Source organism: Phoca vitulina, unplaced genomic scaffold, assembly GCF_004348235.1.
Source record: "Phoca vitulina isolate PV1807 unplaced genomic scaffold, GSC_HSeal_1.0 scaffold476, whole genome shotgun sequence".
Classification (NCBI taxonomy): domain Eukaryota; kingdom Metazoa; phylum Chordata; class Mammalia; order Carnivora; family Phocidae; genus Phoca; species Phoca vitulina.
The window spans coordinates 853-15596 of record NW_022590163.1 but is presented as its reverse complement, the minus strand read 5'-3'; the positions used below and the strand labels follow the sequence as shown (position 1 = coordinate 15596).

Genomic DNA, 14744 nt, shown 5'->3' with positions numbered 1-14744 from the left:
GGTGCAGGTGCGGGTGCAGGTGCGGGTGCAGGTGCGGGTGCAGGTGCGGGTGCGGGTGCGGGTGCAGGTGCGGGTGCAGGTGCGGGTGCAGGTGCGGGTGCAGGTGCCAGGCCGTACACCCTCACAGCACCTCTCCAGGGCCTGCCGTTGTGCCCGGCCCAGGGTAGGTGCTCCGCACGTGTGTGACGAACGTGTCCAGCCCGGCGCGGACAGAAGGCACGGCGTTCCACACCTCAGCACTGACCCATCTGTGTTCCAGACACCAGGTGATGGGCCTGGCTTCGCGGCCGGTGGGCACCACACTGTGGCCGTGGCAGGCTCTTCCACCAGAGCTTGTGGGGCAGGGACAACTGGGTTCTGGCGCTGGCCTTGGGAGGACGTCGGACCTGAACTGGATCTTGCTGTCGGTGTGTGCCTGCAGGCTCGTGGAGCCTCGCTGCTGGGACCCGGGCTGGCCCTAACTTCACGTCAGTCGGTGCGGAGGGCCCCCCAGCCCTGCCTGGGGCCCACTTGGGGCCTCGTCACTGCGGCCGCCGGGCAAGCCCTTTCTGACGCAGGCAGATTTTCCTGCCGGCACCGCTTTTTGGGGAAATGAGCTGGGTCTCATCTTTGTGCTGGTGTCGAGGGGTCTGCCCAGGCCTCTCCCACACGAGCACCCCCTCTGAGCCCAGGATCAGGAGGCACCAGCTACCTGTCCACCTTCTCCAGGGTGTCCGCGACGTGGGCCAGCGGCTTCCGCAGCTGCCGCCGCAGGTGCTGCTGCAGGAGAGGGAGACTCGTGTTCCACTGGGTGGCACACACCACGTGGATGGGCCCGGGCTCGCCCAGCCGCACGGCCCGCTGGAGTGCCACGTCAAGCCTCCGCACCAGGTCCAGCTGGGTCTGCACGAAACACACGGGCCAGTCTGTGAAGACCGAAGGCGAGTCCCGCACACCACCTGGGGCGCTGGAGGGTCGGGAGGCAGCCGGTGGGGCCGGGGCCCCAAGTCTGAGTCTGTCTGTGGCAATGGCCCGTGTCACCTTCTCTAGAAGGGACTGGTTGTCTGTAGGATACTTCCTTAAAAGGCCTAGAATGGGCTCTGCACACCCACGGATGTCTCTCTTCCGTGAGCTGATTCCATCCAAGTGTGCGTATTTCTCGGGCTTGTATATTCACTGTGGCCTACAGCCAGTTATGCTCGCAACCCGAAGACCATCTTCTCTGTTCTGTGCTACAAGTGTGCCCCCACCAGCCAGGCTCTGGTCCCACATTCGAGGATGTGTGGAAGCGGCCTCCAGCCCCACGCTTCCACAGAGCCCCCCGGGGCTGCCCGCCGATCCTAACTCGGCCACGTCCCACGGCCTCTGGCTGCCAGCACCCTCAGGGCCTCCCCTCACACTGCCTCCTGAACTGGCACCTGAAGCCTCCCGACCAGTACCAGCGGGCAGAAGCCGAGGGACTGAGCTCCACACAGCCGCCCGTCGCAGCCCCTCAGGCCATGTGCTCCGCTGCAGCCCGTGATCAAACCTGGGGCCAGTGTGCTCTGCAGCCACGTCCTACACAGCCCTGGTCAGGCTCCTGCCAGGGGCCGGACAAGGTCAAGGCTACAAGAGCCACATGAGCAAGTCCAGCAGGAACATGAACATGCACCAGGCAGCAGGAAGGCGCCACGCGGAGCCTGCTGCAGGTGCGGAGGATGGAGCCCTGTGCCTGCTGTGGCCTCTGGCCGGAAGGCTCTCCGGAGGCGCCATGAGCTGATCCATGAGCGCCCGCCTCAGCTCCACATCAACGCTAGCCACCACTACTCTGTTCCAGTAGATTCTTTTCCTTTTAAGCTGCAAAAATTCTCATTAAAGAGTAGTCTAAAATAATCTCTGGATTCCTTTCCTGGCAGGGCTGCCGGTCCAAATCCTACTGCGCTAAATAAGCCGATGGGAGAGAGCAGCCAAGCTCCTGTCGCCTGTAATTCTTTGCCACCATGTTTAGACAGCTGCTGCCGTGCCAGCTCATCGGAAAGAAGCTGCCTCCTCTCCGACAGCAGAACGAACGTGGCAAACAAGGCCACCATCTCCAAGTGGAGCAGCCGAGGAAGAGCAGCTCTGGTGAGCACAGTACCCCCTCCCAGCGGGGTCCTCTGGACTTGCCCTCCCTGGACTCCCTGCCTCCTCTGCCCCACGCGCCCCTGGGCTCCCCGCCTCCCCCGCCCCACGTGCCCCTGGGCTCCCCACCTCTCCCCCACACATCCTGGGATCCCTGTATCCCCAACAACCTCTGCTGACCCTCTTCTGCCGACCTCCAGATCCCCAGCCCAGCAGCAGGCTGCATGAGCCCCACATGCCCGGCAGGCCAGATGGCCCTGGGAGCCGTGGGGGACTGTGCTCACTGCTGTGGAGAATGGCAGCCAGTCCTGGTGGGGCTCCTGCCAGAGAGGCCGAGTTCACGGGTGGGAACCCGAGGCACAGGAGGCTGGCCTAGTGTCCCCGTCACCTGGGAGCCAGCAGCGTCCAGGAAGTGCACAAAACCGCTCAGTGATGCTGAGCCTGCTCAGGGGTTTACCTCAACGGCTGCTCGGACATAGATTTTAATTTTACTTTCAAGTCTTAAAGCTTCTAATTCGTACTCCAGGCATTCGATTTCAATCAGCTTCCCAGGATCCTGCAGGACACACACAGTTTTTGTATACATGGGAGATTTTTAATGAAAGCAATCACACACATTCATTAACTTCAAAGACCATTTTAAAATACAACTAACTTACTAGGTAGAAATTCAACAAGAAAACATAAGAGAATACAAAGACATATAACAAAAACTTAAAATGTTCCCCCAAAATGCAAAAATTTAAGTGAGAAAGCAAAGTTTTTTTTGATACTTTTTTAATCGTGGGGGAAAAAGGATAGTTAATTTCACTGGACATTGAATTTTTACTTGATTACACCAACTTCAGATGGCAAACGTGTTTTCTTTCACTTAATCCCTGACAGGGTTAGGATGAGAACACCCTGCTTGGTGGAGGCAGAGGTGTGGGCAGCAGGAACCCGGGACTTGTCTTCGCGGGGCACACTGCGCTTCTACCAAACTGCAAAGCTTTCTGCGTTCCCGCCCGCTGTGACTGTGGTGAGAGCTTCCCCACGTCCTCTCCCACATTGCTGAGTGTGGTCAGTCCTGAACTGTAGCCAGTCTAGGAGGTGGGTCACTGTGAGTTAGTACAGAATGGTCACTGGTCTCTGCCTCGGTTCCCAGCTCAGCTCCTGAAACCCTTGTAATGCTCTAAGTGACAGAGCGCGTTGGTGGTATAGTGGTGAGCATAGCTGCCTTCTAAGTGACAGAGCACCAGGAGCATCTTTCCTTCTAAAGATGTGACTCCCATGGGCTCCTGGGTGGGAGCTGGTCATACAAACACCAAGCCATGATTACAAGCTTGGGACTCTCAGCCCTGCCGCTATCCTCCAGAAATGCATCAATAATTGGATCATGCCTACATGAGGAAGCCCCCATAAAATCCCAATAGTACAGGGTTGGGGGAGCCTCCAGGTTGGTAAACATGTCCACATACTGGAAGGGTGACCCACCCCAACTCCACAGGGACAGAAGCTCTTCCCCACGCTTGGGACCCTCCGAGACCTCGCCCTTTATATCTCTTCATCTGGCCGTTCAGCTGCATCCTTTATTATATAATAAATTAGTAAACCTGTTTCCCTGAGTTCTGTGAGCCACTCTGGAAAATTAATCAAACCCAAGGAGGGGGTTGTGGGAACCCTTCATTTATAGGCAAAAAGGACAGAAGTTGTGGGTAACCTTGGGGACCTTCTACTCACCACTGGCACCAAAGTGGGGGAGCAGTTTTGTGGGACTGAGTCCTTCACCTGTGGGATCTGATGCTGTCTCCAATAAGAGCATCAGAATTGTCTAAAATTATAGGACCTGGCTAAATTTATTCCTAAGTATTTTATGGTTTTGATACTATTATAAATGGGATTGTTTTCTTAATTCCTCTTTCAGAGAGTTCATTGTTAGTGTACAGAAACAACTGATTTCTGCTGATTGTGAATTTTGCAACTTTACTGAATTTGCTCATTAGTTCTAACAGTTTTCTGTGGAATTTTCCCTTTAGCTTTTCACCATGGAGTATGATGTGAGCTGTGGGCTGGTCATAGATGACCTTTGTCATGTTGCGATAACATTCTTTCTATACCAAATTTGTTGAGAGTTTTATCATGAAAGGATGTTGAATTTTGACAAATGCTTTTCTTGCATGTGTTGAGATGATCACATGGCTTTTATTCTTCTTTCTGTTAATGTGTTGCATCACATTTATTTGATTTGTCTGCGTTAAACCATTCTTGCATCCTCAGGATAAATCATACCTGATCTTGGCATATGACCTCTACAATGTGCTGTTGAATCTAGTTTGCTGGTATTTTGTTGAGGACTTTTGCATCCATGTTCATCAGGGATATTGGCCTGTGGTTTTCTTTTCTTGTGGTGTCTTTGTCTGGCTTTGCTATCAGAGAGATCGTGGCCTTAAAAATGAGTTGGGGAGTGTTCCTTTCTCTTCAGTTTTGTGGTCTTTTGTTTTTTTTTTTGAAGAGTTTTTAAAGGATTGCCATCAATTCTTCTTTAAATGTTTGGTATAATTCACTAGTGAAGTCATCTGGTCCTGGGCATTTCTTTGTTGGGAGATTTTTTATTACTATTTCAAACTACTTACTAGTTATCAGTCTATTCAGATTTCCTATTTCTTCATGATTCAGTCCTGGTAGATTGTATGTTTCTAAGAATTTATCCATTTCTTATAGGTTATCCATCTTGTTGGGGTATAATTTTCATAGTGTTCTCTTACAATCCTTCATATCTCTGTGGTATCAGTGGTAATGTCTCCTCTTTCATTTCTGATTTTATTTGAGTCTTCTCTCCTCTATATATGTCTATTAAGCCCATTTGGTCTAAAGTGTAGCTCAAGCCCAATATATCCCTAATGATTTTCTGTTTGGATGATATATCCACGTTGAAAGTGAAGTCTTGCAGATCCCTACTATTATTGTGTTGCTGTATATTTCTGCTTTCAGATCTGTCAATACTCACTTCATGCCCTTAGGTGCTCTAATGCTGGGTATGTATGTATGCACAACTGTTACATTCTCTTGATTAATCAATTGTTTATCATTATATAATGATCTTCTTTGTCTCATTACTTTTTTTTTTTTTTTACTTTTGGATAAGTAAGTATAGCTACTCCTGCTCTTTTGGTTACCATCTGCATGGAATATCTTTTCCCATCCCTTCACTTTCAGCCTACGTGTGTCCTTAATGCTGAAGTAAGTCTCTTGTGGGCAGCATATAGTTTGGTCTTTCTAAAAAAATTTTAATTCATTCAGTACTCTATGTCTTTTAATAGGCGAATTTACTCCTTCATATTTAAAGTCATTGTTAATAGGTAAAAACTTATTATTATCATCTTCTTTTCTGGCTGTTGTATAGTTTCTTTGTTCCTTTCTCTTGCTTTCTCCTTTTGTGATTTGATGATTCTCCAGTGTGGTATGCTTTGACTCTTTTCTTTTAATCTTTTGTGCATTGTGCTTTGTGGTTATCATGAAGCTTACAGAAAACATCTATAGTCATGACAATCTATTTTAAGTTGAAACAACTTCACTCCAATCACATACAAAAACTCTACCTTTTTACCAATCCCCACTACATTTTATATTTTTCATGTCACAATTTACGTCTTTTAATGTTCTGTATCCATTAACAAATTATTGTAGCAAGTTATTCTTAGTAATTTTGTCTTTTAGACTTTATACCAGGTGAAGTGATTTATACACCACCATTACAGTATAAGAGTATTCTGATGTGACTACATACTTACCTTTACCAGTCAGATTTATACTTTTGTATATTTTCCTGTTACTAATTAATGTCCTTTCACTTCACCTTGAAGAACTCTCTTTAGCGTTTCTTTGAGGGCAGGTCTAGTGTTGATCAACCCCCTCAGCTTTTGTTTGTCTGGGACTGTCTTTGTCTCTCCTTCATTTCTGAAGGACAGCTTTGCTGGATAAAATATTCTTGTCTGGCAGTTTTTCCTTTCAGCACTTTGAATATATCATCCAATCCCTTCCTGGCCTGCAAGGTTTCTGCTGATAAATCCATTGAGAGCCTTATGGAGATTCCCTTGTATCAGATCATTTTGGTTCTCCTGCTGATTTCAAAATTCTCTCTTTTATAATAATAATAATTTGTATAATAGAACTTTGACACTTTTATTATCATATGCCTTGGTGAAGTCTTCACTGGGTCGAATCTCCTATGGGACCTATGAGCTTCGTGTACTTGGATGACCATACCTCTTCTCCGGATTTGAGGGGTTTTCAACCATTATTTTTTTTAATCAGTTTTCTTGCCCCTTCCTCTCCTTTTGCCTCTGGGACTCCCATAAAGCAAATGTTGTTTTGCTTGCTAGTATCCCATAATTCACATAGGCTTTCTATGCTCTTTTTCACTTTTTCTCCTCTGGAAAATTTCAAATGACCTTTTAGTTTACAAATTCTTTTTTCTGCTTGATCAAGCCTCCTATTGATGCTCTCCACTATACTTTTCACTTCATTCACTGTATTTATTCTTCGGCTCCAGGATCTCTATTTGATTGTTTTTCTAAATGATTTTTATCACTATTGAACTTCTCATTTTGTTCACGTTTTTCCTGATTTCATTGTGTATCTGTGTTCCTTGTAGCTTGCTGAGCTTCCTTAAAACAATTATTTTGAATTCTTTGTCTGGCAATTCATATACCTCCATTTCTTTGGAGTAGGTTACGGGAAAATCGTTGTGTTTCTTTGGTGGTGTCATGTTTCCTTGATTTTCTGTGTTTTTTGTAGCTTGTGTTGATGTCTGTGCATTTGGTGAAGTAGTCATCTCTTGCAGACTTCACAGTCCAGTTTTGGTGGGGAGAGACCTTCCCCTGTGGGTGGGGTGAGAATGCCGGCTAGTAGGATGGGGCTGGCAGCTATCGTGCTAGGGAAGGCCCAGCATCATCGTCTCCAGCCTCAGCAAAGACTGCAGGATTCCTCAGCAGTCAAGGCTGCTGGTCTCCAGTTTCAAGGTCTGTTGGGGTCCTTGGTGGCGAAGGCTGCTGAGGACCTCCTGATTACTTTTTCTCCCACGGGGATGTCGTGGCCATGGGGATCTCTTTTGGCACTGGGTCTGGGTTGCAAGCACCCTAGCAGTGGTGGCACGGATTTCTGGTGCACGGGCGCCCACGGGGCAGTCGTGGAGCTGGAGACTACATCGGGGTGCTTGCACAGCAACAGCAGTTCTGGGGTCCTGGGCACTGGCTAGCTGACAGAAGCCATCCTGTGTGTGACACGGGTGTGTGTCCAGTGGCCAGGAAGCCGGGATCTAGATCTAACTGCTTTAAATTCCGTGGCAGGAACTATTCTCAGCCCTGTGTAACTCTGAAGACTGGTCCCCGGTCTCTGGTTAGGTGGCCCCCTCTCCAGCTTGTGTAGTTCCCTTCCACACGTGCACGAGTCAGAACTCAGCTGAAGACTCCAAGGGGGAGCCTCTGGAGCTCTCCAGAACTCTCATTTTGTGCAGTTCACTCCTCTCTGGTGCTCAGTCCTGTGAGCTGCAGCTGTTCCGTCCTCCTGACTGCCAACTCCTCCTCAATCCAGGTAGACTGTCTCGGGCTTCACCTGTGTTCCCCTCCCTCGCCGAGTCTGCAAAGTCTCCAGGCAGTAAGCTCTGGGTGATGATAAGACTCACCCGCATTTGTTCCCCACCTCTCAAGCTTTGCTTTCCTTCATTATCTGTTGTTCAGTGTCTTGAAAAATATTGTTTCATATATTGTTTGGTTTTTTTAGTTGTTTCAGGCATGAGGGCCTTTTACTCCAACTTGGCCAGAAAAAGTTCATTTCTTTCACTATGTCAATTTCATATTCTTTCCCCCTTTTAAGAAAAGGTTCACTTATTCCTCAACAATCATACAGAATGACAGGTTTGTTTTGTTTACCATTCCTCTTAAGAGGACAGTGAAACGTCAATCAGTGCAGTTCCAGTGTTGGAAATCTAACTCTGCCTCACAGTCACTTCTGGTTTCCTCGATTATGACTCTTCCCTCTTGGTTGATGTTGCTCCACACTGATCCCCTGAGTGACCCAGCTCTTGGACTTCCCAGCCAGGAGGCTCGTCAATGCAGGGAGACCCTCTGAAGAAAGAGCTGACAAACCCTGGACATCTGAACATGCCCACTTTAGGGAGACTGTAATGATGTTAACATCCGTTCCTCTGTTCAACAAAATCTGCCGAGCACCTCTGAAGTGCCGGGCATTGCGCTGGGAAATGGGGCTACAACAGCAAACGGATCAGGCAGGTCCCTGTCCTCCAAGAGGTTGTATTCTCATAGCGAAAATGGACAATCACCAAGTAACACATAAACATCGTCATTAGGCATAAAGGTCAAGATGTAATAATGTAACTAACAACTTACCAGGAAAATGTAACAATTCCAATACCCATAAAAAATGACAAATGTATGCTGTAAAAATGAGATACTCATATTTGCAGGGAGAGATTTAACACATTTCTCATAGAAATCAAGAGAGTCAACGGATAAAAATGAGTGCGGATGTAAAAATCTAAACCAATTAACACTGAGAGCTCTTTAATGGATACCTACAGAATCCTTTACTTAAAAAATGAAGACATCCTTTTCAAGTATGCACAGAATATTTACAAAATCTAAGAACAACAAATACTGAGTATGTTGCAAAGGGCCAGTGAGGAGAGGGTGCTGTGATCTCAGAGGTGCAATTCACTGGGCCCTCTGCATTTGAGTTACATATTTAACTTTAAAAAAGAACCGGTGCTAGATGTTTCCACGGATACCACAGACCACGGCAGCACCAGGAGGACAACGCACTCCCAGGGCGAGTGTCCCTCTCACAGGAGGTTGCTCTCTGCGGGTGGTCTGAGCAGGGTGAGACCCCAGTGCTAAGGCTGGGCCACTGTGTGTGGAAACAGAAGATGGGAATGGGGCCGTAAAAGAACTCTGAAGTCCTTCAAAAATAGCTACCTCCGCTGTTTCCATCCCCTGTGCTCTCTGGCCGCGGAGTTCTCCGGCCTCAGCTCTACCCACCCCCGCACGCCCGTCCCAGCTCTCCCATCTGGCAGTCCTATCCAAGTACTACCAGACTGTCAAGGTCCAAGTGAACTTTTATTTCCTTTTTTAGAACAATTTCCAGATCAATAGAACCACAAATATGACTGATTTCCCTTCTGCTAAACTGTATGTCTTATTACCTGCACCATGGAAGGGGTCCTATGCTAGAGCTTTATTTAGAGGGAAACTTTGGAGAAGCAGCTGATATCTAAGACTCACAGGTACTTTGGGACTAAACACAGCAGGTGCCCAATGGAAAAGGCAGGAAGTGACGCTGGGGGCCCCACGGACCGTGGCAGCGAGAGTGCGTGATGTGCATGTCACATCATCTCAGCTGGGTGAAATGCACATGTGGAAAACGAGGCACTTTGCCAACCACACTGCTAGGCCCTCCTGCGGGAGGGTTTTGGAATTTCTTTCCCTTCCTTTTGCCTTTTACGTCCAGGTGACAATGAGCAGGTGCCGTACATCCATCCGCAGTCACCCATCACTTACTGTGCTGTCAATATTCTTCAAGTCTGAGAGGCAGCCAGAGGAGATCTCCTCACATTTCAAGGTCAAAGAGAGACGAGCCAATTCAAAAAGCAAAAGAATTCTGGAAATGAAGAAACAAAAGAGCAATGGATCAGAGGAGGCGTCAGGGAACATTTACCTGCATGTACCTGTAGGGGAGAAAAAGCAGTCATCGTTTAACCAGAGGTGGGAAATAAAAATAAAGCAAACATCCTAGGGCCATGGTCCCCAAGCCCAGCCCCCGCCAGGCCCTGACAGAATTTGGCGGAAATGAAGAGCTCCGTCCGCTGGGTGAACTGCTGCTCCTTCTGGGCCCTCAGGTGCGTACTAGTGCAGGGAAGGAGGCAGGGAAACGCCCCGCACAGCCTCTCGGCGCCTCAGCTGTCACCGTCCGGATCATCAGAGCAGTGGGGGCAACATGGGGAACAGCCACGAATTTCCTGACTCAATGCCTCTTCCTCCGACCACGGGACAAGCATCCAAGGATATCACTAGTCCAGGGCTTTGTAGAAAGTAGCAGGCTGATGTTAAGATCTATATGGGAATGCAAAGGACCCAGGAGGGCCGAAGTGACTTTGAAAACAAGGCTGGAGGACTAGACTACCTGATCTTGAGACTTAACATAAACCCGTAGGAGTCCAGGCCTGACATAGGACAGGCCCGGGTCCTCCGCCGTGACCGTGACATCCTGGACCAGGCACTCTTGGTTGCGCACGGGAGACGCATCCTGCACACCCTAGTACCTTTAGGAGCACCCCTGGCTGCCAGCCACGAGGCGCCAGTAGCAGCCCCCACAGCGGCCACTGGGAGTCTCCAGACGTGCCAAATGTCCCCTTTGCGAGCTAACCATCACAGTCTTACCCAGACCCCAAATGGCTAGTCTGCTCTAATAACCGAACTCGGTGTCGCCGCCCTCCCCAGCCTGCACTCCCAACCATCCCCGCCCACCTCCGCCCCTGCTCAGCCCCTGCAGCTCCAAGGGCCCTGGCAGGCCTGGCTCGACATCCTGCCCCTCAGTGCGCCCTGAGCTCCGGCCACACGGACCCGCTGCGCAGGTAAGGAGGGAGAACCCGGAAAGATATAAATCACTGGGTTTTAGTCCTTTTTTCAGTTTTAAACTAACAGAACATTTTTTCCCACCCAGAATTCTAGGCACAGAAGCCCGGGTGGAGGGGTGTCAGCAGGGTCCCTCACTCAGAGTTGGGAGCCTGAGGCTTTTAGACAGGAAGGACCTGAAAGCACACACAGAAGGCAGCTCGGGGCAGGCGGCCAGCGCAGGCCCTCTCCTCCAGGCCGAGCAGCACCGAGCAAACGCACGCCGCACGCGAAGCCAAGGAAACCTAACTGTCCACATCAGGAGCTGCTGGGCTCAACCCCTCTGGCCACACACAGTAAAAGCAGAAGTTCTTACAAAAGTAAAGCCACAGAGACACCGCAGGGGATAGAACCTTTTTCAGACTTGGAGGGTGGGAGAGCCTTGCTGGGCACATAGGTAGAGGTGGGGGACACAAGGCCAAGCCTGGCTCATGGTGGGGGTTAGGGGGCACACAAGTGGGGGTCAGGGTTTGCAGCCAGCTCTGAGCTGGGGCCACACGACCTGGACTTCTGGGAGACCTGGGTCAGCCCTGACTCACAGGGCTGTTGGGCAAGGAATCCACGACAGGCCCAGGACTGGTGGGAATGAATATGAGTTCAAATTATTCTTATATTAAATAAAACATTTCTGTACATCAAAAATTAATTTTAAAAACCTAAAAGGTATACAAACTGGGACAATTGATAAATATACTAGAGCTGGAGTGCTCAAATTTTAAAATAGAAAAATCTGCAAGTCAATAATGAAATGGTTTATACCCTACTTATAAAAAATGGGCAAAATAAGTGTATAGGAAACTAATAAAGGGAAAAAATGCCAGGAAACGTAGGATAAAACACCAGCAGTCAGAGGACGGAGTGAGAGCAACGGCATGCCCCTCTCCTCGGAGAGGTCAGAGGCAAGGGTCTTCACGTGCGTGCTCCGTGTGGCTTTTGCAGCATGCATCAGTGCCCGAGTCCCATTTCTAGAAGCTTCCCCTGGAGCTGCTCATATCAGTAGTGAGACCCCCAAGGGAGGGCCCAGCTGTAACAAGGGATGCTGGAGGGGACACTGCACATTCGTGCATACACATGTCTATGCGTGTGCATGGGTTCTCCTAACCCCAAGTGCTCTGACTGGCCTCCTAGAGGGCCTGAAAACCCATGTGAAGAACTTAGTTGCAGAATATTTTGTGATGCAGAAACATGTTCACAATTCATATGGGAGAAGTAGATTAAAAACCTAGGTGATAATAATGTTGAAAATATACATTGATCCATTTTCAAACTTCCTACAATTACTGCATATTAAATTTGAAATAAGAAAAAAATCATGAAAATCATTTAAAGATTTATTTATTTATTTTAGAGAGAGCGAGTACGGGGGTGGGGGACAGGTAGGGGCAGAGGGAGAGAGAATCACAAACAGACTGCACTGAGCAGGGAGCCTGATTGGGGCTCAATCTCACGACCCTGAGACCACGACCTGAGCCGAAACCAAGAGTCGGATGCTTAACCAACTGCGCCACTAGGCGTCCCAATGATGAAAATCATTTTAAAAATATGTATATACACCACCCCTGGTGCATTAAATCTGTACAAATTCAAAAGCCGTGGACGAGTCCCTACAGGAAGTGACATGAACACAAGCCATCTTGTGGTCCCTCTCATCCAATCTACTGCAGGCGGCCTCAAGATGCCTGGTGACCCTGCTCCCTGGTGTTCACGGCCTGTGTGATCCCTTCCCTTTGAGTAACTCACTGCTAACCAACAGGAGACCTCGACCTTGGGCCTGATCAGATCCCAAGCAATTCTGACTTCCCTTGCGCTGGCCAATTATCCCTAGCTGGCTCTGATAAAGCACCTGCTTGTCGAGCTTCAGAAGAGACCACGGCCCCGCCAACACCTGGATGGCAGCTGCACCTGGATTCCCATCCCACAGACACCGTCAAGAGAATCAACATGCATCGTCGTAAGCTGCAAGCTCTGTGGTAATTTGTGAAGCAGCAATGGATAACACACCCCCATATGAGTTTTCTAAGGCGGCTGTGATGGATTACCATCAACTAATTGGCTTAAACAACAGAGATTCCATCTCTTACAGTTCCAGAGGCCAGGAGACTAAAATCAGGGTATTGTACGACCACGCTCCCTCTGAGACCTCTACCGCAAGACCCTTCCTTGCTCTGCTGGCTTCTGGTGTTTGTCAGCAAGCCTTGTGCCCCCTGACTTGCAGCTACAACACTCCAATCTCTGCCTCTGTTGTCACCTGGCCTTCTTCATCGTGAGCATCTGCATCCCAAATTTCCCTCTTCTTATAAGGACAAAAGTCACTCATTAGTGCCCATCCTAATCCAGTATGACCTCATCTTAACTTGATGACATCTGCAAAAACCCTATTTCCAAATACGATCATGTTCACAGGCAGCAAGGGTCGGGACTTGAATAGATCTTTTGGGGGAACACAGTTCCACCCATAATGCCCCAAAATTAACGAATGAGTGACAGACTGAAAAATACATAAATAATTATTATAGACAATGGCCAAAATGTTTCATGTGTTAGGAGTGCAGAGAAGTTGATGAGAAAAATCATTGAGAACTCAAAAGATAAAGTCTCAAAAGTGGTAGTTCAGAGGCCTCCACATATGGCTGAGTGTGACACCTTATGGGGAATCGGAGGCGCACAGACGGAAACCAAAGCAGTAGGATCATCTCAGCCACCACGTTACCAGGGTGGCGGTGGGGTCCATTCTTTTAAGTCAGCACACGTGAGAATGCGACAAAACAGCTGCTAGATTGGGAAGCACACCCATCATTTCTGTGGGAATAAACTAGAGGGTACATTCTGGCTCATTCTGTCAGCCTCTGGCTCAGCTATCCATTCCTGGGAATCCAATCCAGGATGCCTCCTAAATGCAAACAGCACCCAGAGGATGGAGGAAGGCACAGGATTGAAAAACTGCGTGCTGGGGGTGGAGGACTCCAGCTGCTGAGAGGTTAGACTGCTACTCAGAAAGCTGTGAGATGTTTCAATAACTTGAAAAGTACCTATGCTGAGAAGCTAAATGTGATTTAAAATGTACGATATGAAGCTACATATCCCAAATGCTCCTCGAACAGTACAAACCTCAAGACCAGAAAAGAGTAGAATCTCCACAATGGCTAATGCTTGATACGGTACAATGATTATGTAGATGTGGAAGTGGAAAAAACACGGACACTTACTTTTCCTCTCTGATTGAAGGGAAGCGCTGGTGATTATAATCACTTAAATGTTTATAGGCCTTCTTCAGAATGGAGTTCACATCTTCAGGTAACTCATTTTTATCCAATTTTCTAGAATTTATTCAAACAATAAATAACCAAAATATCATGTCAGATTTGTTCAAATTATCCTAAGACAAACTCCAAGTCTATGAACCTGTGTTTCCCACTGAACAGGCCTAAAAAATCCCTCTTCCTTCGTTCCTTCACTCTCCAAGATGACTTCTCACACCTCCTTACTCTCCTCACTCCCAGAACAGGCTCCTTTTCCCTGTACAGCCCCTCTGCCAGAACCAGACCCATAGGAGGGCAACCTTGTAGGCTGGCTTGGCCCTTCATACCTCCCCCGTTCAGGACCCGGGGCAGCCAACTGCCTCCCTCTGGACAGCTTCCCTCTACTCACACACACACTGGATCTCCTCACTGCCCTCCCCTCACACACACTGATCTCATGCCTTCTCCTCACACACACTGATCTCCTCATGCCTTCTCCTCACACACACTGATCTCCTCACTGCCTTCTCCTCACACGCACTGGATCTCCTGTCCTCAACTCACACACACTGGATCTCCTCACTGCCTTCTCCTCACATGCACTGGATCTTCTCACTGCCTTCTCCTCATATGCACTGGATCTCCTCACTGCCCTCACCTCACATACACTGATCTCCTCATGCCTTCTCCTCCCACACACTGGATCTCCTCATGCCTTCTCCTCACAGACACTGATCTCCTCATTGCCATCTCATCACAC

General features: G+C 48.6%; 1 protein-coding gene across 1 annotated transcript in view; it reads right to left on the bottom strand.

The window, feature by feature from the left end:
* LOC116629256 (cilia- and flagella-associated protein 46-like) overlaps nt 1-14056 on the bottom strand; it is a gene marked incomplete at its 3' end in the record, with an annotated part of 20356 nt that extends 6300 nt beyond the window's left edge. Inside the window, exons 1-4 of the mRNA XM_032399553.1 lie at nt 13952-14056; nt 9633-9732; nt 2537-2635; nt 692-882 (exon numbers count right to left, since the gene is read on the bottom strand). The remainder of the gene's footprint in view (nt 1-691; nt 883-2536; nt 2636-9632; nt 9733-13951) is intronic.
* Between the last annotated feature and the right edge of the window lie 688 nt (nt 14057-14744).